Below are 15,485 nucleotides of genomic sequence, written 5' to 3' on the forward strand. Positions count from 1 at the left end.
GGCATTCTGGAGGGGGAGGGTGAACAGCCAGTAGTCGTGGTCCATATCGGTACCAATGACATAGGTAAAAAAAGGGATGAGGTCCTGCAAGGTGAATTTAAGGAGTTAGGAGATAAATTAAAAAGCAGGACCTCAAAGGTGGTGATCTCAGGATTACTACCAGTGCCACATGCTAGTGAGTATAGGAACAGGAGAATAGACAGGATGAATGCGTGGCTGCAGGGATGGTGTAGGAGGGAGGGATTTAGATTCCTGGGACATTGGGACCGGTTCTGGGGAAGGTGGGACCTGGATAAGCGTGACGGGTTACACCCGAGCAGGACCGGGACCAATGTCCTCGCGGGGGTGTTTGCTAGTGCTGTTGGGGAAGGTTTAAACTAGAGTGGCAGGGGGATGGGAACCTGAGCGGGGAGTCAGAAGGGAATAAAATTGAGAGCAGCAAGAGAGGGGAAGACCCAGGGGAAATCTACAATACAAATAGTACAAACAGTTGTTCAAGAACAAGTGAGAACGAAAAGCATAGAGCAGCGGAAAGAAAGTGTACTTTAGGCACGACAGATAAAATAAAAACTAGAAAGCGTAAGGCGATTAACCCAGCATCAAAGCTGTGGCAGGGGGTTGGGAACCTGAGCAGGGAGACAGAGGAAAGAGTGTCAGGAAGGGACAGAAGGTATGGAGTAAAAGGTAAAGTGTTAAAAAAGGAAAAAGCAGGAACTGCATTAAGTGTCACAAAACATATTTGAAAGTTCTTTATCTGACTGCACGTAGCATTCGTAACAAAATGGACGAGTTAACGGCACAAATAACTACGTATGGGTATGATCTTGTGGCCATTACAGAAACATGGCTGCAGGGTGACAACGACTGGGAATTAAATATGCCAGGGTATTTAACAATCAGAAAGGACAGGCAGGAAGGAAGGGGAGGTGGGGTGGCTATGTTAATAAAGGAAGGAATCACTGTAATACAGAGAAATGATATTGGGACAAAGGATCAGGATAATGAAACAGTTTGGGTAGAGATAAGGAATAATAAGGGGAAAAAAACACTAATGGGCGTAGTATATAGGCCTCCTAATAGTTGCAACTCCGCTGGAAGAAGTATTAATCAGGAAATAGTCGGGGCATGTAATAAGGGAACAGCTATAATTATGGGGGATTTTAACTATCATATTAACTGGACAAATCAAATTGGGCAGGGCAGCCTTGAGGAAGAGTTTATTGAGTGTATTAGGGATGGATTTCTTGAGCAGTATGTAACTGATCCTACAAGGGGGCAGGCAACCTTGGACCTGGTCCTGTGTAATGAGCCAAGATTAATTAATAATGTCCCAGTTAAGGATCCCCTTGGAATGAGTGACCATAACATGGTTACATTCCATATCCAATTAGAGGGTGAGAAGGTTGGTTCTCAAACAAGCGTACTGAGCTTGAATAAAGAGACTATGATGGTATGAGAGTGGAATTGATTAAAGTGGGCTGGGAAAATAGATTAAAGGGTAAGGCGGTACATGAGCAGTGGTGTTCATTCAAGGAGTTATTTTACAACTGTCAAAAAAAAAATATTCCACTGAGGAAAAAAGGGTGTAAAAGAAATGACAGCCATCCATGGCTAAGTAAAGAAATTAAGGATAGTATCCGACTAAAAACAAGGACATATAAGGTAGCCAAACTTAGTGGGAGGATAGAAGATTGGGAAGTTTTCAAAAGACAACAAAAAGTAACTAAAGGATTGATTAAGAAAGCGAAGATAGATTATGAAAATAAATTAGCAAAAAATATAAAAACAGATAGCAAGAGTTTCTACAGTTATATAAAAAGAAAAAGGGTGGCTAAGGCAAACGTAGGTCCCTTAGAGGATGAGACCGGGAAATTAATGGTGGGAAACATGGAGATGGCAAAAATGCTGAACAAATATTTTGTTTCAGTCTTTACGGTAGAGGACACTAAGAATATCCCAACACTGGACAAACAGAGGGCTCTAGGGGGGGAGGAGCTAAATATGATTAAAATCACTAAGGAATTGGTACTCAGTAAATTAATGGGACTCAAGGCGGATAAATCCCCTGGACCTGATGGCTTACATCCGAGGGTCTTGAGGGAAGTGGCAGTAGGGATTGTGGATGCTTTGGTAATAATTTTCCAAAATTCTCTGGACTCGGCAAAGGTCCTGGCAGATTGGAAAACTGCTAATGTAACACCGTTATTTAAAAAGGGTAGTAGGCAGAAGGCTGGAAATTATAGACCAGTTAGCCTAACATCTGTGGTGGGTAAAATTTTGGAGTCTATTATTGAGGAGACAGTAGCAGAACATTTGGATAAACATAATTTAATAGGACAAAGTCAGCATGGCTTTACGAAGGGGAAGTCATGTCTGACAAATTTGCTTGAGTTCTTTGAGGACATAACGTACAGGGCGGATAAAGGGGAACCAGTGGACGTAGTGTATTTAGACTTCCAGAAGGCATTCGACAAGGTGCCACATAAAGATTATTGCTCAAGATAAAGAATCACTGGATTGGGGGTAATATTCTGGCATGGGTGGAGGATTGGTTATCTAACAGGAAGTAGAGAGTTGGGATAAATGGTTCATTCTCGGACTGGCAACCAGTAGCCAGTGGTGTTCCGCAGGGGTCGGTGCTGGGTCCCCAACTCTTTACAATCTATATTAACGATTTGGAGGAGGGGACCGAGTGTAACATATCAAAGTTTGCAGATGATACAAAGATGGGAGAGAAAGTGGAAAGTGGAGAGTGAGGAGGACTTAAAAACCTACAAGGGGATATAGACAGGCTGGGTGAGTGGGCGGAGATTTGGCAGATGCAATACAATATTGGAAAATGTGAGGTTATGCACTTTGGCAGGAAAAATCAGAGAGCAAGTTATTATCTTAATGGCGAGAAACTGGAAAGTACTGCAGTACAAAGGGATCTGGGGGTCCTAGTGCAAGAAAATCAAAATGTTAGTATGCAGGTGCAGCAGGTGATCAAGAAGGCCAACGGAATGTTGGCTTTTATTGCTAGGGGGATAGAATATAAAAAACAGGGAGGTATTGCTGCAGTTATATAAGGTATTGGTGAGACCGCACCTGGAATACTGCATACAGTTTGGTGTCCATACTTAAGAAAAGACATACTTGCTCTCGAGGCAGTACAAAGAAGGTTCACTCGGTTAATCCCGGGGATGAGGGGCTGGACATATGAGGAGAGGTTGAGTAGATTGGGACTCTACTCATTGGAGTTCAGAAGAATGAGAGGCGATCTTATTGAAACATATAAGATTGTGAAGGGGCTTGATCGGGTGTATGCAGTAAGGATGTTCTCAAGGATGGTGAAACTAGAACTAGGGGGCATAATCTTAGAATAAGGGCTGCTCTTTCAAAACTGAGATGAGGAGAAACTTCTTCACTCAGAGGGTAGTAGGTCTGTGGAATTTGCTGCCCCAGGAAGCTGTGGAAGCTACATCATTAAATAAATTTAAAACAGAAATAGACAGTTTCCTAGAAGTAAAGGGAATTAGGGGTTATGGGGAGCGGGCAGGAAATTGGACATGATTTAGATTTGAGGTTAGGATCAGATCAGCCGATTGGCCTACTCCTGCTCCTATTTCTTATGTTCTTATGTTAATTCATCTCTGCTAATCGCCTCAACCACTCCAAGTGGTAGCAAGTTCCATGCTCAGATGCATTTCTACAGCACGTTACCACGTCATCCAGTAATATCTCAAAGAACTTTGCAGTTAGTTACTTTGAACTGCAGTGACTGTTGTTATTTATGCAGATTAGGTTATTTTTCAGTGCTCTCCCCGCTGGTGTGGGCGAGATCAGGCTCAACAGTGATGCTCCCTGTGGTCGAACAGCCTGCTGGCCTCACGCGCAAATGATGGCCATTTGGATGAGGTATCAGAGGGCTGGTGCAGCAATTCATTGGAGCCTTCAAGAGAAGTGAGAGGAATTGGGGAAAATATACTTTGCCCAACATCAAAGGTTCATTCTGGTATTTCAATTCGGAGCGCAGAGGGCTGAAATTGTTTTTATTTTCCATTGTAGCCCTCTATCCGAGAAAGGGAGAAGGAGCTCCATTTCTTAATTACAAATGCAAAATTAATAGGTCCCTCCCCGTCCGCCCCCGCGCCATCCAAAAAAACTGAGCGCCCCCCACTCTGATCTCAATGCAGTTTCAGGATTTCCCTCAGAGTGGGGCGGACCTTTTGTTCGGCGCTCTGTTTCTCCAGCATGCGAGGGGAGGGGAAGGATTTGTGGTGTGGCGCTCGGCCGTAGGGAGTGTGTAACCGTGATTTGAGCAGTGGCTGCTGCGTGTGTTGATTCAGTGACGGCTGGGGATGGACTGAGAGGAGTTTGTAAGTGGCTCAAAAATCTTTATCAGGAAGGGAATGGAGATGCGGCGCGAGTTGTGTGGGAGGTCGTGGGTTTGAAGCCGACGTGCGGTTTGTTTACAAGTCAGTTTGTTCCCTCCCCTCCCCACACTGACAGCAGCCATCAGGAGGCTCAACCTGCTGACCCACAACCACTTCCCCACCACCCCCCCCTCAGAGGAACCACCCCCCCTCAGAGGAACCACCCCCACCCCCCCCTCAGAGGAACCCACCCCACCCCCCCCAGAGGAACCCCCCCCAGAGGAACCCCCCCCAGAGGAACCCCCCCCACCCCCCCCCAGAGGAACCCCCCACCCCCCCAGAGGAATCACCCCACCCCCCCAGAGGAATCACCCCCCCCCCAGAGGAATCACCCCCCCCCCCAGAGGAATCACCCCCCCCCTCAGAGGAATCACCCCCCCCCCCAGAGGAATCACCCCCCCCCCCAGAGGAATCACCCCCCCCCCAGAGGAATCACCCCCCCCCCCAGAGGAATCACCCCCCCCCCAGAGGAATCACCCCCCCCCCCACAGAGGAATCACCCCCCCCCCCCAGAGGAATCACCCCCCCCCCCCCAGAGGAATCACCCCCCCCCCCAGAGGAATCACCCCCCCCCAGAGGAATCACCCCGACCCCCCAGAGGAATCACCCCCCCCCCAGAGGAATCACCCCCCCCCCCAGAGGAATCACCCCCCAGAGGAACCCCCCCCCCCAGAGGAACGCCCCCCACCCCCCCCATCCACCCTCCACCCTCCGCCCTCCCTCCCCCCCCATCCGCCCTCCCTCCCCCCCCATCCGCCCTCCCTCCCCCCCCCCATCCGCCCTCCCTCCCCCCCCCCATCCGCCCTCCCTCCCCCCCCAATCCGCCCTCCCTCCCCCCCCCATCCGCCCTCCCTCCCCCCCCATCCGCCCTCCCTCCCCCCCCCCATCCGCCCTCCCTCCCCCCCCCATCCGCCCTCCCTCCCCCCCCCCATCCGCCCTCCCTCCCCCCCCCATCCGCCCTCCCTCCCCCCCCCCATCCGCCCTCCCTCTCCCCCCCCATCCCCCTCCCTCCCCCCCCCCCATCGCCCTCCCTCCCCCCCCCCCATCCGCCCTCCCCCCCCCCCCATCCGCCCTCCCCCCCCCCCCCCCAATCGCCCTCCCCCCCCCCCTCCCATCCGCCCTCCCCCCCCCCCCATCCGCCCTCCCCCCCCCCCCCCTCCCATCCGCCCTCCCCCCCCCCCTCCCATCCGCCCTCCCCCCCCCCCCCTCCCATCCGCCCTCCCCCCCCCCCCCCTCCCATCCGCCCTCCCCCCCCCCCCTCCATCCGCCCTCCCCCCCCCCCCCCTCCCATCCGCCCTCCCCCCCCCCCCCCTCCCATCCACCCTCCCCCCCCCCCTCCCATCCGCCCTCCACCCCCCCTCCCATCCGCCCTCCACCCCCCCCCTCCCATCCCCACCCCCCCCCTCCCATCCGCCCTCCCCCCCCCCCCCCTCCCATCCGCCCTCCCCCCCCCCCCCCTCCATCCGCCCTCTCCCCCCCCCCCTCCCATCCGCCCTCTCCCCCCCCCTCCCATCCGCCCTCCCCCCCCCCCCTCCCATCCGCCCTCCCCCCCCCCCCTCCCATCCGCCCTCCCCCCCCCCCCCCGTCCGCCCTCCCCCCCCCCCCTCCCGTCCGCCCCCCCCCTCCCGTCCGCCCTCCCCCCCTCCCGTCCGCCCTCCCCCCTCCCGTCCGCCCTCCCCCCCTCCCGTCCGCCCTCCCCCCCTCCGTCCGCCCTCCCCCCCTCCCGTCCGCCCTCCCCCCCTCCCGTCCGCCCTCCCCCCCTCCCGTCCGCCCTCCCCCCCCCCGTCCGCCCTCCCCCCCCCCCTCCCGTCCGCCCTCCCCCCCCCCCCCTCCCGTCCGCCCTCCCCCCCTCCCCCCCCCCTCCCGTCCGCCCTCCCCCCCCCCCCTCCCGTCCGCCCTCCCCCCCCCCCTCCCGTCCGCCCTCCCCCCCCCCCCCTCCCGTCCGCCCTCCCCCCCCCCCTCCCGTCCGCCCTCCCCCCCCCCCCCCTCCCGTCCGCCCTCCCCCCCCTCCCCCTCCCCCTCCCGTCCGCCCTCCCCCCCCTCCCGTCCGCCCTCCCCCCCCCCCTCCCGTCCGCCCTCCCCCCCCCCCCCTCCCGTCCGCCCTCCCCCCCCCCCTCCCGTCCGCCCTCCCCCCCCCCCCCCCCTCCCGTCCGCCCTCCCCCTCCCGTCCGCCCTCCCCCCCCCCCCTCCCGTCCGCCCTCTCCCCCCCCCCCCTCCCGTCCGCCTCCCCCCACGCCCCCTCCCGTCCGTCCGCCTCCCCCCACCCCCCTCCCGTCCGCCCTCCCCCCACCCCCCTCCCGTCCGCCCTCCCCCCCCCCCTCCCGTCCGCCCCCCCCCTCCCCCTCCCCCCCCCTCCCCCTCCCCCTCACGTCCGCCCTCCCCCCCCCCCCCCCCCCTCCCGTCCGCCCTCCCCCCCCCCCCCCTCCCGTCCGCCCTCCCCCCCCCTCCCGTCCGCCCTCCTCCCGTCCGCCCTCCCCCCCCTCCCCCCCCCCCCTCCCCTCCCCCCTCCCGTCCGCCCTCCCCCCCCCCCCTCCTACCCCCCTCCCGTCCACCCTCCCCCCCCCCCTCCCGTCCGCCCTCACCCCCCCCCCATCCGCCCTCCCCCCCCCATCCGCCCTCCCCCCCCCCATCCGCCCCCCCCCCCCCCCCCCATCCGCCCTCCCCCCCCCCCATCCGCCCTCCCCCCCCCCCCCCATCCGCCCTCCCCCCCCCCCCATCCGCCCTCCCTCCCTCCCCCCCCCATCCGCCCTCCCCCCCCACCCCATCCGCCCTCCCCCCCCCCCCCCCTCCCATCCGCCCTCCCCCCCCCCCCCCCCCCATCCGCCCTCCCCCCCCCCCCATCCGCCCTCCCTCCCCCCCCCATCCGCCCTCCCTCCCCCCCCATCCGCCCTCCCCCCCCCCCCCCCTCCCATCCGCCCTCCCCCCCCCCCCCCCTCCCGTCCACCCTCCCCCCCCCCCCTCCCGTCCGCCCTCCCCGTCCGCCCTTCCCCCCCCCCCCCCTCCCGTCCGCCCTCCCCGTCCGCCCTTCCCCCCCCCCCCTCCCGTCCGCCCTTCCCCCCCCCCCCTCCCGTCCGCCCTCCCCCCCCCCCCCCCTCCCGTCCGCCCTTCCCCCCCCCCCCCTCCCGTCCGCCCTCCCCGTCCGCCCTTCCCCCCCCCCCTCCCGTCCGCCCTCCCCCCCCCCCTCCCGTCCGCCCTCCCCCCCCCCCCCCCCCCTCCCGTCCGCCCTCCCCCCCCCCCCCCCCTCCCGTCCGCCCTCCCCCCCCTCCCGTCCGCCCTCCCCCCCCCCCCTCCCGTCCGCCCTCCCCCCCCCCCCTCCCTTCCGCCCTCCCCCCCCCCCCCCCCCTCCCTTCCGCCCTCCCCCCCCCCCCTCCCTTCCGCCCTCCCCCCCCCCCTCCCGTCCGCCCTCCCCCCCCCCCCTCCCGTCCGCCCTCCCCCCCCCCCCCTCCCGTCCGCCCTCCCCCCCCCCCCCCCCTCCCGTCCGCCCTCCTCCCCCCCCTCCCGTCCGCCCTCCTCCCCCCCCCCTACCCATCCGCCCTCCTCCCCCCCCCCCCCTCCCATCCGCCCTCCTCCCCCCCCCCCTCCCATCCGCCCTCCTCCCCCCCCCCTCCCATCCGCCCTCCTCCCCCCCCCCTCCCATCCGCCCTCCTCCCCCCCCCCCCCCCATCCGCCCTCCTCCCCCCCCCCCCCCATCCGCCCTCCTCCCCCCCCCCCCCCCATCCGCCCTCCTCCCCCCCCCCCCTCCCATCCGCCCTCCTCCCCCCCCCCCCTCCCATCCGCCCTCCTCCCCCCCCCCCTCCCATCCGCCCTCCTCCCCCCCCCCCCTCCCATCCGCCCTCCTCCCCCCCCCCCTCCCATCCGCCCCTCCCCCCTCCCCCCCTCCCCCCACCCCGCCCTGCAGTGGTTGCGGTGGGGAGTGTGAACAAAAAAGTTTATTGAAGGAGCTCAATCTTGGTTTTAAAAGAATAATAGGGTTCTGCAAATTAGGTTGTTGGTTTGTGTAAGATGTATTATCACATCAATTGCAAGTGATGCTCCTGATGAAAATGTCGGACATTTCCTCCAGCATTTTCTCTCTCCCAGTTTAAAAACGGACAATTTTATTAATTTAGCCCGTGATTCCTTTAAACGCTGAAGTGCCGTCCTTACAGTTGTGTACAAGTCTCGGGAAAGGTGCTGTTCCTTACAAGGCTCTTTGCATTGCCCCTGGAGGGTGGGATGCAACGATGTATTATTTCTGCAGAGTCCTGAAAGCATGTTTTAAGAGTCCGAATGCAGCTTTTTGTGGGGTAAAGCTTGGCCTGTAAGCGAACTTGGCTGCTGCTTCTATGTTGGTGCCGCAGCATGTTTTTCCTGTGGAGTGAGACTTGAACCCAGGACCTTCTGAGTCGGCGGCTGGAGTGCTACCCACTGAGCCATGACTGACCGATAGCATTGATGCTATTAAGGGGAGACTTGATTCATATGAGGGAGAAGGGAATAGAATGATATGGGGAGGAACAGGGTAAGAAGAGGTAATTAAAGTGGAAGGACCTTTGCTTGTGTGGAGTATAAAAACCGGCAAGGACCAGTTGGGCCGAATGGTCTCTCTTTGTGTCATGCAGATTCTGTCATTTTATATGTTATATTAATGTATGTAAAAAGCCATGGAATAGTTTACCAGGCAATAGCATTAAAAGGAACAGTGTAAATAAGTGGCAGTTAGATAGATTTGCGTAGAGAGGGAGGATTGAGGAAATGAGGATAAATTCAGTCAGGTTGTGTACGGAAGCAGTGTCTCACTAGACAGCCGGAGACAGCACTACAGTCCCTATTCTCCAACCCACAGTCCCATCTGGTGAGCACAGCCTTGCTGAATTTGCCCTATTGCATGAAGCTTAGGAAAGCAGTTGAAATCTGTCCAAAAAGTAACAGGCTTCTTGGGCCTCCAGTGGCCTTTCCCTGGTCGTAAAAGCTATTGTGTTCTATGGCTGATGTCACGCTGGATAATCTTGAGGGTGAAAAGAGATCTGAGGGAGCAGGTAGTTTGATTATCATGCAGTACTCTGCATTCTTAATGAGCACACATGTATATATCAGGAAATGAATCGATCATATTTGGCTTTTGTAACCCTAACCGTTTCCTGTCACTGTAATAGACGGTGTTCCCTTAGTGAATGGAGGTGCTCACAGTCTGTAATTAATGGGGAAGTTAAAGAGCTGGCGTTGATATTTTAAAGTTTCTGGTCGAGTACTATTGATTTCCATGCGTTGCAAGTGTCTGTAATAAATTTGTGCAGGAGTTGGTTAAGCTGTTTTTAAAATACTGTTAAGAACCGAGTGTTGTCCTGGGATTTCACGAACACATCGATGGTGAGTGTTTGGAATCAGTGTACTGTACTATTTAAACTGCAACCAACACCTAGCAGAATTGCAGTTATAAATGTATTCCTTCTAAAGAAAGAAAGGCTTCATTTATATAGCACCTTTCAGGACTTCCCAAAGCGCTTTACAGCCAATGAAGTACAATTGAAGTGTCGTCACTATTGTAATCTAGGAAACGCGACAGCCAATTTGCACACAGCAAGGTCCCACAAACAGTAATGTGATAATGACCAGATAACTTTTTTTTGTGATGTTGATTGAAGGATAAATATTGGCCAGGACACTGGGGAGAACTCACTCTTCGAAATAGTGCCATGGGACCTTTTACATTAACCTGAGAGGGCAGACACCTCATCTGAAAGGTGGGACCTCGGACAGTATGACACTCCTTCAGTACTGCACTAGGGTGTCAGCCTAGATTTTGTGCTCCATTCTCTGGAGTGGAACTTGAACCCATGTCCTTCTGACTCCGAGGCAAGAGTGCTACACATTGAGCCACATTCCCTAGCGTGCATATGTACAGTATGAAACAACCTATTCGGATTTTACCGTCCACCTCATATAGCGGGCAAACCATGCATCCACTATAACTGGTGGGGACTGTATATTAAAACTCTTATGTCTGCATACACTTGTGTCTACAAAATATTACTTGTCGCAGTTTTGTTTCTACTTTTTCCATTATAAATTCCTGTGTCCACATTTATAATGGAAATTGCCTATGTAAACCTGTCACGCTGCAATTACACCCTCCCACCAGTGGTGGCACAATAACATCTCAGTTGTGTGTGTCTCCCGGCTCTTCAGCCTCTACCGCATAGAAACTCCTCCGGTCCAACCAACTCTACTTCCCAAATTTAACTGTCAATAATGATATAAAATCAAAGTATTATGTAAAACTAAGGACATAATGTACGGCTTTAAAACAGGGACTGAGTTACATCCATTTATCTCCCGCCCTCTAACTTCGCTTCAACTGAAGGCTACATTTGATCTTGACTTCCATGCGCGACGCCACGGGAGATCAACTAGTATATTAAATAAATCTAGTGATGGTATTAGGTACTCACTGTTGTCTATAGGTCCTTTTTAAAAGAAAGAAAGAGACTTGCATTTATATAGCACCTTTCACGATCTCGGGACACTTTAAGCACTTTACAGTCAATGAAGTACTTTTTGAAGTCACTGTTTTAATGTAGGAATCGTGGCAGCCAATTTGCGCACAGCAAGGTTCCACTCACAGCAATGTGATAATGACCAGATAACTTTTTTAGTGATTTTGGTTGAGGGATATATATTGCCAGAACACCAGGGATAATTTCCCTGTTGTTCTTCGAAATAATGCCATGGGATCTTTTATACCCACCTGAGAGAGCAGATGGGACCTCGGTTTAACGTCTCATCTGGAAGACAGCACCTCCGACAGCGCAGCACTCCCTCAGTACTGCACTGGAGTATCGGCCTAGATTTTGCCTCTGGAGTGGGACTTGAACCCACAACCTTCTGACTCAGATGAGAGTGCTACCCACTGAGCCAAGACTGACATATAACATGACCCCTATTTCGTTTAATACTTTAGAATGAATGCCATCAGGGCCAGCACCCCCATTTCCCTTAAGAGCCAAGTTCCCAAGGCCCTTCAGAGATATTAGGAAGGTGGACGCTGAGCCAGAAAAAGGCAACATTAGGAAGAGTGATCAAAAGCTTGGCCAGTGAGGTGAATTTTAAGGTGGGTCTTAAAGGAGGAGATAAAAATGAATAGGCGGAGGGTTTAGGGAAGTAATTCCAGAGTATGGCACCAGGGAAGTAACATCCCAGGCGCACACTCTGGAATTGAAGGCATGGCTGTCAGTGATGGTGGGGGAGAGGAGGGGTAGCAGCACTTCAGAGGCTGGAGTCAGAGGAATGGAAAGCTCGGGCAGAAGTTGAAGGGCTGGAGGGGGTTATAGACCTAAGGAGGAGGCAAGGCCGTGAAGGGATTTAAACACAAGGATAAGAATTTAAAATTTGACGTACTGGAGGACTGGGAGCCAGAGTAGGTTAGCGAGGATAGGTAGTAGGCAAGCAGAACTCGGTGTAGGATAGGATACAAGCGGCAGAGTTTTAGACAAGCTGGGGGTTTGAGGAGGGTGGGAGGCCAGCCACTAAATTGTTGTCGATGAGTGTTTCAATGGCAGATAGACTGAGGTAGGGGTGGAAGTGGGCCATTTTTGTGCCTGAGAGGATATAGAGTTGGAAACTCAGCTTAAGTCGAACAGGATGTCGAGGAATAGTTTGGTTCAGCCTGAGTCGGTGGCCAAGAAGGAGGATTGAATTACCGGCATGGGAGTGGTTCTTGTGGTGTGGGCCAAAGGCAATGGCTTTGGTCATCCCAGTGTTTAGCTGGAAGATGTTAACTCTTATCCAAGATCAGATGTCAGTCTAGGTAGTTGAAAGGCAGTGGAGGGGTGAAGAGGTGATAGAGCTAGATATCACCAATTATACGTGTAGAAGCTGACCACATGCCTGTGGATGCTCTTGCCAAGGGACAACGTGTAAATGACCAAGAGGAGCGGGCTAAGGATGGATTGTTGAAGGACTCTGGATGTGACAACGCAGAGGCAGGGAGAGAAGCCATCACTAGAGATACTCTGGCTATGATCGGATAGGTCGGAATGGAACCATGTGTGAGCAGTCCCATGGACAGTGGAGGAGAGAGCATTGGAGAAGGATGGTGTCAAAGAGGGATAATGAACTCCAGTCACAGTCATAGAAAATATCATGTGCTTACAGAGAAATAATGCACCTACACTTGCATACGAACCCCTCTCTTTGTGGTGAAGGTTTTCATCCTCTCCTTTCACAGGACCTGTGAATGCCGATAGTGCTGTTGCATATAGGCACCTTTATTTAACAGTCTGTAAACGGTTTGCATCATAGTTTATACCTAGAAAATACATTAGAAAAGCAGCACAAGGTCAGCTTCTGAAAATGGGCCCTTCCGTTCTTCCTCCCTCCCCCCCCCCCCCCCCGCCATTATTTATGCACAGTTGCATAGTCCTTAATTTGGCTTTTCATTACGTAAGTCTGTTAAATATTGATGCCTCAGGAATTACACGGAAAGCCTTCCACTGCAACGTGCTTCAGAAACTGTGAGTGTGTGTGCGAGAGCTCGATCAGTGCTGTGCTCTAAATCAGTGAGATCACCTCTCTCGACGCCCAAAGGATGAGTTAATTTTGTTTCTCCCTTCTCAGCAGTACATGTTGTGCTACTGTGTCCTGTGCTGCAGCACTAAACAGGACTGGGCCGGGACGTGAGAAGAGAATTCCTAGTGCTTAAAGTGCCACTGGCACATCCCATCTAAAAGGTCCCCGTGGGCAGTGACCTAGAAGTCCAGTGGATGATATGATGACAATGCTGAGGTTGCAGGAACAAAGGAATGGACCAAAGTCACTGGGAATGAGGTGCGCAACATCTGCAATTAAGGGGGCTACATTACGATGGGAAAAGAGGTCATCAAAATTCGGACAAACTGCACAGATAAGACTACTGGTGATCAGAAACTGTTCCATCCACGTTAGGTGAGACTGCTTTGCTTATACTGTTGGCAGTCAGGATATTATTGCTTATAAGGTGTCAGCTGTGGCACAGTGGGTAGCACTCTTGTCTCTGAGTCAGAAGGTCGTGGGTTCAAGTCCCGTTCCAGAGACTTGAGCACAAAATCTAGGCTGACACTCCAGTACAGTACCGAGGGAGTGCTGCACTGTCAGAGGTGCTGTCTTTCGGATGAGACGTAAAACTGAAGCCCCATCTGCCCTTTCAGGTGGATGTAAAAAATCCCGTGGTACTATTTCGAAGAAGAGCAGGGGAGTCCTGGCCAATATTTATCCCTCAACCAACACCTTTCTAAACAAAAAAAATTACCTGGTCATTATCACATTGCTGTTTGTGGGACCTTGCTGTGTTTCCTATATTACAACAATGGCTACACTTCAAAAGTATTTAATTGGCTGTAAAGCGCTTTGGGATGTCCTGCTATATAAATGCAAGTCACCAAGCTTGGCTCAGGCCCATGGAGCATGGTCCAAGCTCTCGGAGTGTGGTTTGGGTTCACGGTCCGGGCCCCTGGTCCAGACCTTGCGGTTCGAATTCATGGTCCAGGTTCACGGTCCGGGCCCACAGAGCGCGGTTCGGGTTCACGGTCCGGGCCCACAGAGCGCGGTTCGGGTTCACGGTCCGGGCCCACAGAGCGCGGTTCGGGTTCACGGTCCGGGCCCACAGAGCGCGGTTCGGGTTCACGGTCCGGGCCCACAGAGCGCGGTTCGGGTTCACGGTCCGGGCCCACAGAGCGCGGTTCGGGTTCACGGTCCGGGCCCACAGAGCGTGGTTCGGGCCTACGGAACGCAGTCTGTGCCCGCGGAACACTGTTCGGGCTCACGTTCCGGGCCCAAGGAGCTCAGTCCGCACCATCGGCACTACCATTTGTTAGCCATAATAGCTTAAACTTCATTCCAATTCCTTCCCCTGCCTCCTTATCTCTTAAATGTCTTGCTTCCAAGCCTCTCTTTCTCTTTTAAATACCTCAGTTAACTTTGCATCATGTGTCATCTGAGGCAGTGTGTTCCGTGTTCTCTGTCCTATGCTTTTTCTTTGTTTTAGGTGTTCCTGTCATGGTAACTGGAGGCCTAAACCCACCTTTCTGGCTGAGAACAATGTGTTAATGATATGTGCCTGAGGAAGGAGAAAACATTTGCCTGAGGAAGGAGAAAATCTCCGAAAGCTTGTGAATTTAAAATAAAATTGCTGGACTATAACTTGGTGTTGTAAAATTGTTTACAATTGTCAACCCCAGTCCATCACCGGCATCTCCACATTAATGATATGTGGTTAAGGAATCACAATTCCTGTATAAAGTTCCCTCCTTCCATCCGTGACATCTGTTTCATTGTTTTGGGTGAACAAGAATAATATCTTACAATATGAACTAGAATCCATCATTTATTTGTAATAATACTACCAGGAAATCAAAGTGCAGGACCAGTGAGTGAGCACAGAATGCTGTCGTCACTGGAATAAGAGAACAGCAAAAAGAAGAGTTGCTAATGTTTTGGAAGGAATTACAATAATTGTAGGAAAGAAAGACTTGCATTTATATAGCGACATTCACGACCTCAGGACGTCCCAAAGTGCTTTACAGCCAGTTAAGTATTTTTGAAGTGTAGTCACTGTTGTAATGTAGGAAACGTGGCCTCCAATTTGCACAGCAAGGTCCCACAAACAGCAATGTGATAATGACCAGATAATCTGTGTGTTGGTTGAGGGATAAATGTTAGCCAGAACATAGGGGAGAACTCCCCTGCTGTTCTTCAAATAGTGACATGGGATCTTTTACCTCCACCCGGTTTAATGTCTCATCTGAAAAATGGCATCTCTAACGGTACAGCACTCCCTCAGTACTGCACTGGGAGTGTCAGCCTGGATTATGTGCTCGAGGCTCTGGAGTGGGCCTTGAACCCACAACCTTCTGACTCAGAGTCGAGAGTGCTACCCACTGAGCCACGGCTGACAAGTGGATAATGTATTTCAGCATGGATTTGCTGCTGCCTGTTCCCAGCAGTCTGCATGCTGAGGGCTGGCAGGACGAGGTCCATGTTGTTGAATCTTGTGACAGTCACCTTTAGAAGTCTGGGGGTGGGGGGTGTGCTGGGAGAGAGGGGGAGGGAGGGCGG

At 54.4% G+C, this 15,485-nt stretch overlaps 1 protein-coding gene across 2 annotated transcripts in view; it reads left to right on the forward strand.

The window, feature by feature from the left end:
- Nucleotides 1–4,227: 4,227 nt before the first annotated feature.
- plekhm3 (pleckstrin homology domain containing, family M, member 3) overlaps nt 4,228–15,485 on the forward strand; it is a 94,937-nt gene continuing 83,679 nt past the window's right edge. For both annotated transcript variants that reach the window (XR_010963472.1, XM_067988079.1), the window contains exon 1: nt 4,228–4,358. The gene's annotated coding sequence lies outside the window, so the exon portion shown is untranslated. The remainder of the gene's footprint in view (nt 4,359–15,485) is intronic.

The sequence above is a fragment of the Heptranchias perlo genome, chromosome 7 (assembly GCF_035084215.1).
Source record: "Heptranchias perlo isolate sHepPer1 chromosome 7, sHepPer1.hap1, whole genome shotgun sequence".
In the NCBI taxonomy this organism is placed as follows: Eukaryota; Metazoa; Chordata; class Chondrichthyes; order Hexanchiformes; family Hexanchidae; genus Heptranchias; species Heptranchias perlo.